This window comes from Heptranchias perlo, unplaced genomic scaffold, assembly GCF_035084215.1.
Source record: "Heptranchias perlo isolate sHepPer1 unplaced genomic scaffold, sHepPer1.hap1 HAP1_SCAFFOLD_56, whole genome shotgun sequence".
Lineage (NCBI taxonomy): Eukaryota > Metazoa > Chordata > Chondrichthyes > Hexanchiformes > Hexanchidae > Heptranchias > Heptranchias perlo.
In genome coordinates this window covers 6,455,883-6,467,938 of record NW_027139581.1, presented here as the reverse complement: position 1 = coordinate 6,467,938, position 12,056 = coordinate 6,455,883, and the positions used below count along the sequence as shown (strand labels likewise).

Here is a 12,056-nt window from a genome sequence, read left to right as displayed (position 1 = left end):
CGTGCGGTAACATTTCTATCATGCAAATGAAGAAGAGTGACAATGAGCAGGATCAAAATGTAACCGAAGTAACAGCTGCGAGGAGTGGGGTTCGGAAACACGCGGGGATAAATCCACTGGATCTTAAATCCAAAGCCTGAACCACTCGGTCATCCTGGTCCTTCCAGCACGACCGTTGGTCTTTAGCTTTTTACATCCCTGTGGAAGCTTTTAGAGTCCGTTATGTTTCTTGCCAGTTTACTCTCAATTTCTATTTTCCCTCTTTATCAATTTCTTGGTCCTCCTTTGTTGAATTCTAAAATGCTCCCAATCCTCAGGCTTACTGCTTTTTCTGGCAACTTTATTGCCTCTTCCTTTGATTTAATATTATCTTTAATTTATCTTGTTAGCCACGGTTGGATCACTTTTCCTGTTGGGTTTTTGTGCCTTAAGGAATATATATTTGTTGCAGTCTATCACTGTCCTCCTCATTGTTTACTACACTTCCAAGTTTTGTGTCATCTGCAATTTTTAACATTTTGCCCTGTGCACCCAAGTCCAAGTCATTAATATATATCAAAAAAACAGTGGTCCCAATACCGACCCCGAGGGAACACCACTGTGCACCTCCCTCCGTCCGAAAAACTTTCACTTGCAATTTATCTCCAATATTTGATGTGGAAAATACATTGAAAGACTAACTCGGATAATCCCACTTTGACAATTTAATTTCACTGATATTCCAGCGATTTTAAACTCCATTCAGGTCTCTCTCTGCACCCGACCGACCCCCCCGGCTCCGCCCCGCCCCGCCCCCTTGTCTCCATCTGTGTCCATCTCTGCATCTGTACATCTCTCTCCCTCTATCTGTCTCTCTCTCTCTCTCTTTCTGTCTGTCTCTTTCTATCTCTCTGTGAATCTTTCCACAACAGCCCGTTAAATAAACTGTCATCAAATTATTCGTTCAGGCGGAACAGTCGAAATCCATTTTTCCTCAATCAGTCGATTGTCGCAATCAGTTGCAGAAACCTGTTGATCTGACTTCACCCGCTGAAGAACATTATCTTTCGCGTTTTGCTCATGGGGTGCGGTGGCCAAGTGGAAAGGCGTCGTTCTCGTCAACCGAAGAGCGCGGGTTCGATCCCCATCCGTACCTGCTTCAGGTTTCAAATTTTAATGAAATGACCGAATTGATGACAGTTTGTTTAACTTTCCACGGGCCACTGTTGAAAGAAGACTCACCGTTCACATTTCCATCTCTCTATCAGTTAAGATCCAGAATAAAGTGATGTGGGGTTCGAGGAAAAGAGTGATAAAGAGAGACACTCAGAAAGAGAGAGAGACACTGGGACAGAAAGAGACTCTCTCGGTCTGTCTGAGTCTGTGTCAGTCTCTCTCCCTCCATCTGTCTGATACCCGCAGATTTGAGAATCACAGGGTCAAAGAAGGAAACAGATTGGAACACATTGAGCCTGTGTCCTGTTTCAAAACCGACTCGCAGGAAAACGGCTCCGGTAGAATCGTTAAATGGTCAAAGTTTTTCTGGCGACTTTGACCTCTTCCCTGAGATGGGGAGACACGGGGACGTGGCGCGATTAAAAGGCTTCGGAAAAATCATTTCCAATTGGATATTCTCCATCGTGGTGAGATATCCCCCCTCAGCCAGGGATTTAGTTCCCCGACGGGGAGGAAGCATTTTTTAGAGGCCAACTACAAATTTTACTTCTTTGCCTCGCTTCTTCTTCAAAAACGACAGAGAAAAATAGAACAGAAAAATAATGAAACAGGTGATTGTCACTTTCAGAATATTATTGAGCGGAGACTGTTTGGGGACTGAATTCTTGGGGCCCGTCTGTTGCAGAGCACAAATGTGTTCCGATCTGTTTCCTTCTTTGACCCTGTGATTCTCAGATCTGCGGGTATTAGAGAGAGGGAGGGGGAGAGACAAACAGACACAGAGAGAGAGAGAGAGACAGACAGACAGAGAGAGAGAGACGGAGACAGAGAGAGAGCGACAGAGAGACAGAGACAGAGAGACACACACACAAAGACTGAACGTGAGACACACATTGAAACTTAGAGGGAGAGAGAGAGAGAGATTTAACGATTATGCCTCTTTGTGTAATGTGCCTGAGTGCATGTGTACATATAAATGCCGGTGTGTGTAATGTGCCTGTGTGTATGTTTAGTGCTGATGTTCCTTTGAGAGTGAGGTGCGAGCTTGAGGAAGCTTCCCACTCTCCCCTTGTGCGCAAAGCTTTCCAATAAACTTGAACTTTCGTATGGTTTTGCTCCAAAAATTCGAGTCTAAAAATGTTTATATTTGTATGTATGCCTGCGTGTGTAATGCGCCTGTGTGTATGTGTGTGTATATATATATATATATGTGATGCCTGCGTGTGTAATGTGTCTAAATGTGTGTGTGTGTGTGTGTGTCTCACTTTTTCTAAGCTTTTCTGAGTGGGTCTCTCTTTCTCTGTCTTTCTCGCTCTGTCACTCCCTCCCGCTCTCCCCACATCACGTTATTCTGGACCTTGACGAACAGAGAGATGGAAATGTGAAAGGTCAGTCTTCTTTCAATAGTGGCCCTTGGAAACCAGGGTTCAATTTCCCCACCGGGAGGTTACATTTTTATTGCCTTTAAAGCTTCACTTTCATTCCTCTTGCAATATATCTCCAAGTGGAGGTTTACCAGAAAGATCCCACATACAACAATGAAATGGATGGTCAGTTAATCTGCGTTTTGGTTTTGTTAGTTGAGGGAGGAAGGATAATTTCCTTAATAATGGATTCTAGCATTTTCATTTTAGACACACACATACACAGCCATGTACACACGCAGACACTGATACATAAGCAGATACTAACACACACACACACACACAGGTACACTCACTGACAGACAGAAACACGTGTAGATTGAACCGCAGAGATGAAAGGTCATCAAACAAATGGTTAAAATAGATTCACTGATATTTGAAGCATGTTTAACGCCATCTGTGGTGAGTGTCCTTTACTGACCCACACCAGTTCTTCGTTAGTGTACTGGTGAGTATCACCGCTTATCACGCAAGTGACCGGGGGTTCAATTCTCCAACGGGGAGGTTGCACTTTCGCTGCCTTCAAAAGTTTCACGTTCATTTCTCTTGCAATTTATCTCGAATATTTGATGCGGAAAATACACTGAAAGGCTATCACGGACCACGAGGCACCGGACACAACAAAGGCAAACCAAGCCCAGTCGACAATGCAAAGTCCTCCTCACAAACATCTTGGGACTTGTAACAAAATTGGGAGAGTTGTCCCAAGAATAGCCTGACATAGCCATACTCACAGAATCATACCTGTCGGCCAACGTCCCAGACTCTTCCATCACCATCCCTGGGTGTGTCCACTCCCACCGACAGGACAGACCCACCAGAGGTGGCGGTATAGTGATATGCAGTCAGGAGGGAGTCCTCAGCATTGACTCCGGACCCCATGAAATCTCATGGCATCAGGTCAAACATGGGCAAGGAAACCTTCTGCTGATTACCACCTACCGCCCTCCTTCAGCTGATGAATCAGTCCTCCTCCATGTTGAGCAGCACTTAGAGGAATCACTGACGGTAGCAGGGGCACTCTGGGTGGGGAACATCCATGTCCATCACCAAGAGTGGCTCGGTAGCACCACTAAGTTAAACGAATTGTAATGAACTAAATGGTTGAAATAGAGTCACTGAAAATTGGAGCTCATCTTACGCCATCCGTGGTGATTGTCCTTGACCGACTCACGGCAGTTCCTCGTTAGTATCGTCTGTCTGGAGGGAGACCGGGGAGACTCAACTTTAACTGCTTTTAAAAGACAGAGAAACACTCTGAATTGCGTTGTAAAAGTGAGACACACACAAGCAGACACCCAAACACTCGTGCAGATTGAAACGGAGAGATGAAAGGTTTGAAAAGAAAGCTCTGAACCGTAGTCGGCAGGATTCGAACATACGCGGGGAGAATCCAATGGATTTCGGTCCAACAACTTGACCTGTTCGAAATGCTGCTCACATTAAAATTACAAAGATCCATCGGTCTGCAACAGACGAGCATTAAGAATCAGGATGCCTGTGTGTGCAATGTACCTGTATTTGTGTGTCTCACTTTTTCGAAGCTTTTCCGAGCGAGTCTCCGTTCCTCTGCCTTTCTTCGCTCTGTCACTCTCTCCCGCGCTCCCCACATCACTTTATTTTGGACCTTGATGAACAAAGAGATGGAAATGTGAAAGGTAAGTATTCTTTCAACAGTGGCCCGTGGAAAGTTAAGCAAATTGTCATCAAATAAATGGTTAAAATAGATTCACTGAAACCTGAAGCGTGTATGAGGCCATCTGTGGTGAGTGTCCTTTATTAGCCCACGGCAGTTCCTCGTTAGTATCGTGGTGAATATCCCCGCCTATTATGCAAGAGACCGGGGCTTAATTCCCCGACGAAATATATCAAATCTTATGGCCTTTAAAAGCTTCACTTTCATTTCTCTTGCAATTTATCTTCAACATTGGATGCGTGAAAAAACACTGAGAAACTAACTCGGACAATCCCACTTTCCACAATATAATTTCACTGATATTCCAGTGATTTTAAACCTTCCTCTCTGCGTCACCCTGATGACAGAACCACAATAATGAGCAAGAAATGAAAGAAACAGTCGCGTTGTTTTATTTTATTCGTTCATGGGATGTGAGCGTCGCTGGAGAGACCAGCATTTATTGCCCATCCTTAATTGCCCTTGAGAAGGTGTTGGTGAGCCCCCTTCTTGAACCGCTGCCGTCCGTGTGGTGAAGGTTCCCCCCACAGTGCTGTTAGGAAGGGAGTTCCAGGATTTTGACCCAGCTACGATGAAGGAACGGCGATATATTTCCAAGTCGGGATGGTGTGTGACTTGGAGGGGAACGTGCAGGTGATGTTGTTCCCATGCGCCTGATGCCCTTGTCCTTCTGGGTGGTAGAGGTCGCGGGTTTGGGAGGTGCTGTCGAAGATGCCTTGGCGAGTTGCTGCAGTGCATCCTGTAGATGATACACACTGCAGCCACTGTGCGCCGGTGGTGAAGGGAGTGAATGTTTAGGGTGGTGGATGGACCTGAGGAACTTCTGCAGCAGTATCCTGGGGCTGAGATGATTGGCCTTTGGCAACCACTAACCATCTTCCTTTGTGCTCGGTATATCTTCAGCCACTGGAGAATTTTCACCATGATTCCCATTGACTTCAATTTTACGAGGGCTCCTTGGTGCTACACTCGGTCAAATGCTGCCTTGATGTCAAGGGCAGTCACTCTCACCCCACCTCTGGAATTCAGCTCTTTTGTCCATGTTTGGACAAAGCCTGTAATGAGGTCTGGAGCCGAGTGGTCCTGGTGTAACCCAAACTGAGCATTGGTGAGCAGGTTATTGGTGAGTAAGTGCCGCTTGATAGCACTGTCGACGACACCTTCCATCACTTTGTTGATGTTTGAGAGTAGACAGATTGGGCGGTAATTGGCCGGATTGGTTGTGTTCTGCTTTTTATGGACAGGACATACCTGGGCAATTTTCCACATTGTCGGGTAGATGCCAGTGTTGTACCTGGACTGGAACAGTTTGGCTGGAGGCGCCGCTAGTTCTGGAGCACAAGACTTCAGCACGAGAGCCGGGATGTTGTCGGGGCCCGTAGCTTTTGTTGTATCTACTGCACTCAGCTGTGAGACACACACGCACAGACACATTACACACACGCAGCCATGTACAAACCGACACTGATACACAGATAGATAATCACACACTGACAGACAGACACACACGTGTATGTTGAAACGCAGATATGGAAGGTTTGAAAAGAAAGCTGTGAACCGTTGTCGGCAGGATTCGAAGCTGCGGGGAGGCCCCAATAGATTTCTGGTCCATTGCCTTCAGCACAACGACTTAACCTCAACTAAAACCTGCTCACTTAAAATGGCAACGACCCATCGCTCTGCAACACACGGGCACCAAGGTTCACTAGGCCTGTGTGTGTAATGTGTATGTTTGTCTCACTTGTTCTAAGCTTTTCTGAGTGGGTCTCCTCTTTCTCTGCCTTTCTCTCTCTCTCTGTCACTCTTTCCCGCGCTCCACACATCACTTTATTCTGGCACCTTTACTAACAAAGAGATGGAAATGTGAACGGTAAGTTTTCTTTCAACAGAGGCCCGTGTAAAGTTTGTGTGCAACGTGCCTGAGGGTCACTTCCACGCTTTTCTGAGTGTCTCACAGTCTTTCTTTCTCCCTGTCATTTTGTCCCCAGCTCCCCACATCATTTTGCTCTGTACCTTGACCAACAAAGTGATGGAATTGTGAAATGTAAGACCTCTTTCAACAGAGACCCATGGAAAGTTAAACAAACTATCATCGAATAAATAGTTTAAAAAGATTGACTGGAACATAAAACATGTCTCAGACCACCTGTGGTGAGAGGACATTCACTTCATGCATCAGTTCTCCGTTAGTGGGAGCACGCGGAAGACCGAGGTTCAATTGTGGCATTAAAAGTCTCACTTTTATGTTTCTGGCCATTTATCTGCAATATTGGATGCAGAAAATCTATTGATAAAATGTTCCCACCTTCCCGAAATTAATTGCACTGACATTCCAGCGAATCTCAGATCTCTCTAATCTGCTCCACTCTGGCCTTTGAGTCTGAAGATTGTGGTTTCAAGTCCCACCCCACCAGAGAGCTGAGCAGAGCAGAGGTTCCCAAACCGGGAACCGGACAAGGTGATCAAGGGGTCTGAGAAGAGGAAGGCCGGTGAAACTCACAAAACAGGAGATGCCTGCAATACCAATCGTCTCCAGTGGTGGCGCTGCAGCTCTCCCCTCAACTCTCTCAGTTTGATGCAATCACAATTGCCCACAACAAAAAGTTGCATTGATATCGAGTCTTTAACGCAGCAAAACGCCCCAAGGCGCTTCACACCAGCGTAATCGGACAAATAATTGACGCAGAGCCGCATGACTGGTATAGTTATCAGCCGTCGCTCAGTGGGCATCAGTCTTGGCAACGAGCTCACAATGTGTTGAAAGAAGGCTTGTCTTTCACATATTCCATCTCTTTGTTAGTCAAAGTCCAGAATGAAATGATGTGGGGAGGGGGGGAAAGAGTGACAGAGAGACACTCTGAAAAGCGTTGAATAAGTGAGACACACACGGACAGACACAATACACACACACTGACTCAGCAGACACTGATACACAGATAGATACTCAAACACACAGGTACACACACTGACAGACAGACACACACATGTCGGTTGAAACGCAGACGTGAAGGGTCTGAAAACAAAGCTCTGAACCTGCACGGGGAGACCCCATTGAATTTTTTATCCATCGCCCGAAACAACTCGGCCACGTCTGCGAGAGCTCAGCTAAATGCTGCTCACTTACAATTGCAACCATCCATCGCGCTGCAACAGACGGGCACCAAGAACGACCGTGCCTCTGGGTGTAATGTGTGTGTGTCTCATTTTTTCTCAGCTTTTCTGTGTGAGTGTCCGTTTCTCTGTCTTTCTCTCAATCGTCCAATATTCCGTTTGCCTTCTGGATTACTTGCTGCACCCGCATGGTGACTTTTTGTGTTTCATGTACGATGACACCCAGATCCCTCTGTACTGCAGCATTTTGTAGTATTTCTCCGTTGAAATAATATTTTGCTTTTTTATTGTTCCTGCCAAAGTGGATGACTTCACATTTTCCCACCTTATATTCCATCTGCCAAAGTTTTGCCCATTCGCTTAACCTGTCAATATCCCTTTGTGTCACCCTCGCAACTTGCTTTTCCACCTATTTTCGTATCATCAGCAAATTTGGCAACAATACACTCTGTGCCTTCATGCAAGTCATTGATATATATTGTAAATAGTTGAGGCCCCAGCACTGATCCCTGCGGCACCCATCAGTTACCGATTGCCATTTTGAAAATGACCCTTTAATCCCGACTCTTTGTTTTCTGTTAGTTAGCAAATCCCCAATCGATGAGCTCTTATCTTGTGACTGTTATTCTCTGCGAGGTAAAGGTCAGAAGCAGTGGCAGGAAGCGGCAGAAGGCACGGGTGGGTGTAAGCGTGGAGAATAACAAGCAGCAGGGATACCACCTTTTATATGGCACGTTTTCGAATGCCTTTTGGAACTCCAAATATACTGCATCCATTGGTTCCCCTTTATCCACCCTGATCGTTACTTCCTCAAAGAACTCCAATAAAATTTTCAGACACGATTTCCCATTCATAAAACCATGTTGACTTTTCTAGATTGTGTCATGAGTCCGCGAATGTCCTGCTCCGACTTCTTAATAATGGATTCGAGCATTTTCATTTGACACACACTCGGATCGGTTAAAACGCAGAGATGAAAGGTCGGAAAAGAAAACTCTGAACCGTAGTCGGCAGGATTCGAACTTGCGCGGGGAGACCCCAATGGATTTCTAGTCCATCGCCTTAACCACTCGGCCACGACTACTTGCTAAAAGCACAATGCTGCTCACTTAATATCGCAATAATCCAGCGCTCTGCGACACAGAACAGCAGAACTGGTGTCGGTGTCAGCCGTCGGTCAGGGGGTCGATTGTTCACGCAAGTTACTCGTTTGTTTCGTGGTGGGTATCCCGACCTATTACATGGTCGACCTGGCTTAAAATACACCTGGACGATGAACTTCTACGACATTTAAAGTTTTCATTTATCTCCAGAATTGGACGTGTGAAAAAACACTGATGAACGAACTCGGACAATCCCACTTTCCACAATCTAATTTCACTGATATTTCAGCGATTTTGAATCTCACTCTCCGCGTCACCTCGATGTCAGAACCACAATAATGAGCAAGAAATGAAAGGCAGAGTCGCGTTGTGAAGAGACCCGGGCTAATTCAGCATCCCGAAGTGGCTGATGGAGGCAGATTCAATGATGGCTTTCAAAACGGAACGGGATAAGCACTTGAAAGGAAAAAAATTGCAGTGCTCGCGGGATAGGGCGGGGTAGTGGGACCAGCTGGATTGGTCTTGCATGGAGCCGGCACGGAAACGATGGGCCAAAAGGCCTCCTTCCGTGCTGTTACCTTTCTATGAATCTGTGATGCAAATTGCAAAAGAGAGTCAATGATCAGTATCAAAATATAACGGAAACAATATCTACCACGAGTGGGGCTTGAATCCACGCGGGTATAAACCCATTGGATTTTAAATCTAACGCCTTATCCACTCGGCCATCCTAGTCCTTTCACAATGTTGCTTTATGTGTAATGTACTTGAGTGTCACTTCTTCTACGCTTTCCTTTGTCATCAAATAAATGGTTGGAATGGATTCAATGAAATTTGAAGCGTGTCAAACGCCATCTGTGGGGAGTGTCCATCAACTGCTCACGCTCGTTCCACGTTGGTGTCGTGCTGAATATCCCCATTTGTCACGCGGTTGATCAGCGTTCAATTCTCCAATGTCGAAGTCCCGGTGTTTCTGCCTTTAAAAGCTTCACTTTCATTTATCTCCACTATTTGATGTGGAAAATACACTGAATGTCGAACTCGGACCATCCGACTTTCCACAATTTAATTTCACTGATATTCCAGCGATTTTAAAACCTGCTCTCTGCCTCACTCTTCACCTCGATTTCAGAACACTAATAATGTGCAAGTTATGAATACGCAGAATCGAGCTGTTTGCAGACCCGGGCTAATTCAGCCGCTCTAAATAGAGAGAGAGAGACATACAGAAAGGAATTTATTTCGAATATTTGATGTGGAAAAAACATTGAAAGACTTACTCGGACCATCCCACTTTCCAAAATTTAATCTCACTGATACTCCAACGATTTTAAAACTCTCTATTAAGGTCTCTCTATCTCTCTCTCCCCATGTCTCCATCTCTCTCCCTCGTTTTCTCTCTCTGTCTCTTTCTATCTCTCTCTCTGTGAATCTTTCCACAATGGCCCGTGAAATGAACTGTCATGAAATTATTCCTTCAGGCGGAAAAGTCGAAATCCATTGCTCCTCAATCAGTCGATTGTCGCAATCATTTGCTGAAAGCTGTTGATCTGACTTCAGCCGATGAAGAGCATTATTATCCCGTTATCGATCGAGGGGTGCGGTGGCCAAGTGACGAAGCATCGGTTTGCTAAACAAAACCGCGCGCGTTCGATCCGCGTCCGTACCTGTTTTCAGCTTCAAATATTAATGAAATGATCAATTTGATGACAGTTTGTTTCACTTTCCACGGGCCACTGTTGAAAGAAGACTCACTGTTCACATTTTCATCTCTCTGTTCGTTGAGATCCAGAATGAAGTGATGTGGGGTGCGAGGAAAAGAATAATCAAGAGAGACACTCAGAAAGAGATTCTCTCGGTCTGTCTGAGTCTGTGTCACTCTCTCTCCCTCCATCTGTCCAATCCCCGCAGATTTGAAAATCACAGGGTCAAAGAAGGAAACAGATTGGAACACATTGTCCCTGTGTCCTGTTTCAAAACCGACTCCCAGGAAAACGGCTCCGGTTGAATCGTAAAATGGTCAATGGTTTCTCTGTCTTTCTCTCAATATTCCGTTTGCCTTCTGGATTACCTGCTGCACCTGTATTTTGAATTTTTGTGTTTCATGCACGATGATACCCAGATCCCTCTGTACTGCAGCATTTTTTAGTATTTCTCAATTTAAATAATATTTTGCTTTTTTATTTTTCCAGCCAAAGTGGATGAATTCATATTTTCCCACCTTATATTCCATCTGCCAAATTTTTGCCCATTCGCTAAAACTGTCAATAGCCCTTTGTAGATAATGTGTGTCACCCTCGCAACTTGCTTTTCCACCTATTTTCGTATCATCAGCAAATTTGGCCACAATACACTCTGTCCCTTCATGCAAGTCATTGACATATATTGTAAATACTTGAGGTTCCATCACTGAGCCCTGCGGCACCCATCAGTTACCGATTGCCATTTTGAAAATGACCCTTTAATCCCAACTCTTTGTTTTCTGTTAGTGAGCAAACCCCCAATCTATGAGCTCTTATCTTGTGCCTGTTATTCTCTGCGTGGTAAAGGTCAGAAGCAGTGGCAGGAAGCGGCAGAAGGCACGGGTGTGTGTAAGCGTGGAGAATAACAAGCAGCAGGGATATCACCTTTTCTGTGGCACCTTATCGAATGCCTTTTGGAAATCCAAATATACTGCATCCATTGATTCCCCTTTATCCACCCTGATCGCTACTTCCTCAAATAACTCGAATAAAATTGTCAGACAGGATTTCCCATTCATAAAACCATGTTGACTATTCTAGATTGTATGATGAGTCAACGAATGTCCTGCTCCGACTTCTTGACAATGGATTTTCATTTTGCACACACTCGGATCGGTTGAAACGCAGAGATTAAATGACAAAATGGTAACTCTAAACCGTAGTCGGCAGGATTCGAACCTGCGTGGGGAAACCCCAATGGATTTCTAGTCCATCGCCTTAACCACTCGGCCACGACTACTTGCTAAAAGCACAATGCTGCTCACTTAAAATCGTAATAATCCAGCGCTCTGCGACACCGAGCCGCAGAACTGGTGTGGGTATCAACCGTCGGTGAGGGGGTCGGTTGTTCACGCTCGTTGCTCGTTTGTATCGTGGTGGGTATCCCGACCTATTACATGGTAGACCTGGCTTCAAATACACCTGGACGATGAACTTCTTCTGCCTTTAAAGATATCATTTATCTCGAACATTGGACGTGTGATAAAAAGACTGATAAACGAACTCGGACAATCCCACTTTCCACAATATAATTTCACTGATATTTCAGCGATTTTAAATCTCACTCTCCGCGTCACCTCGAAGTCAGAACCACAATAATGAGCAAGAAATGAAAAGCAGAGTCGCGTTGTGAAGAGACCCGGTCGAATTCAGCATCCCAAAGTGGCTGACAGAGGCAGATTCAATGATGGCTTTCAAAACGGAAAGGGATAAGTACTTGAACGGAAAAAAAAGTGCATTGCAAGGGGGATAGGGCGGGTAGTGGGACCAGCTGGATTGGTCTTGCATGGAGCCGGCACGGACACGATGGGCCAAAAGGTCTCCT

At 45.3% G+C, this 12,056-nt stretch overlaps 3 non-coding genes across 3 annotated transcripts; all 3 read right to left on the bottom strand.

The window, feature by feature from the left end:
* Positions 1-8,388: 8,388 nt before the first annotated feature.
* On the bottom strand, positions 8,389-8,470 carry trnas-aga (transfer RNA serine (anticodon AGA)). Its single transcript has one exon. It is a non-coding gene; the product is annotated as a tRNA-Ser (tRNA).
* Positions 8,471-9,141: 671 nt separating this feature from the next.
* On the bottom strand, positions 9,142-9,224 carry trnal-uaa (transfer RNA leucine (anticodon UAA)). Its single transcript has one exon. It is a non-coding gene; the product is annotated as a tRNA-Leu (tRNA).
* A 2,165-nt stretch (positions 9,225-11,389) lies between these two features.
* On the bottom strand, positions 11,390-11,471 carry trnas-aga (transfer RNA serine (anticodon AGA)). The gene has a single exon. It is a non-coding gene; the product is annotated as a tRNA-Ser (tRNA).
* Between the last annotated feature and the right edge of the window lie 585 nt (positions 11,472-12,056).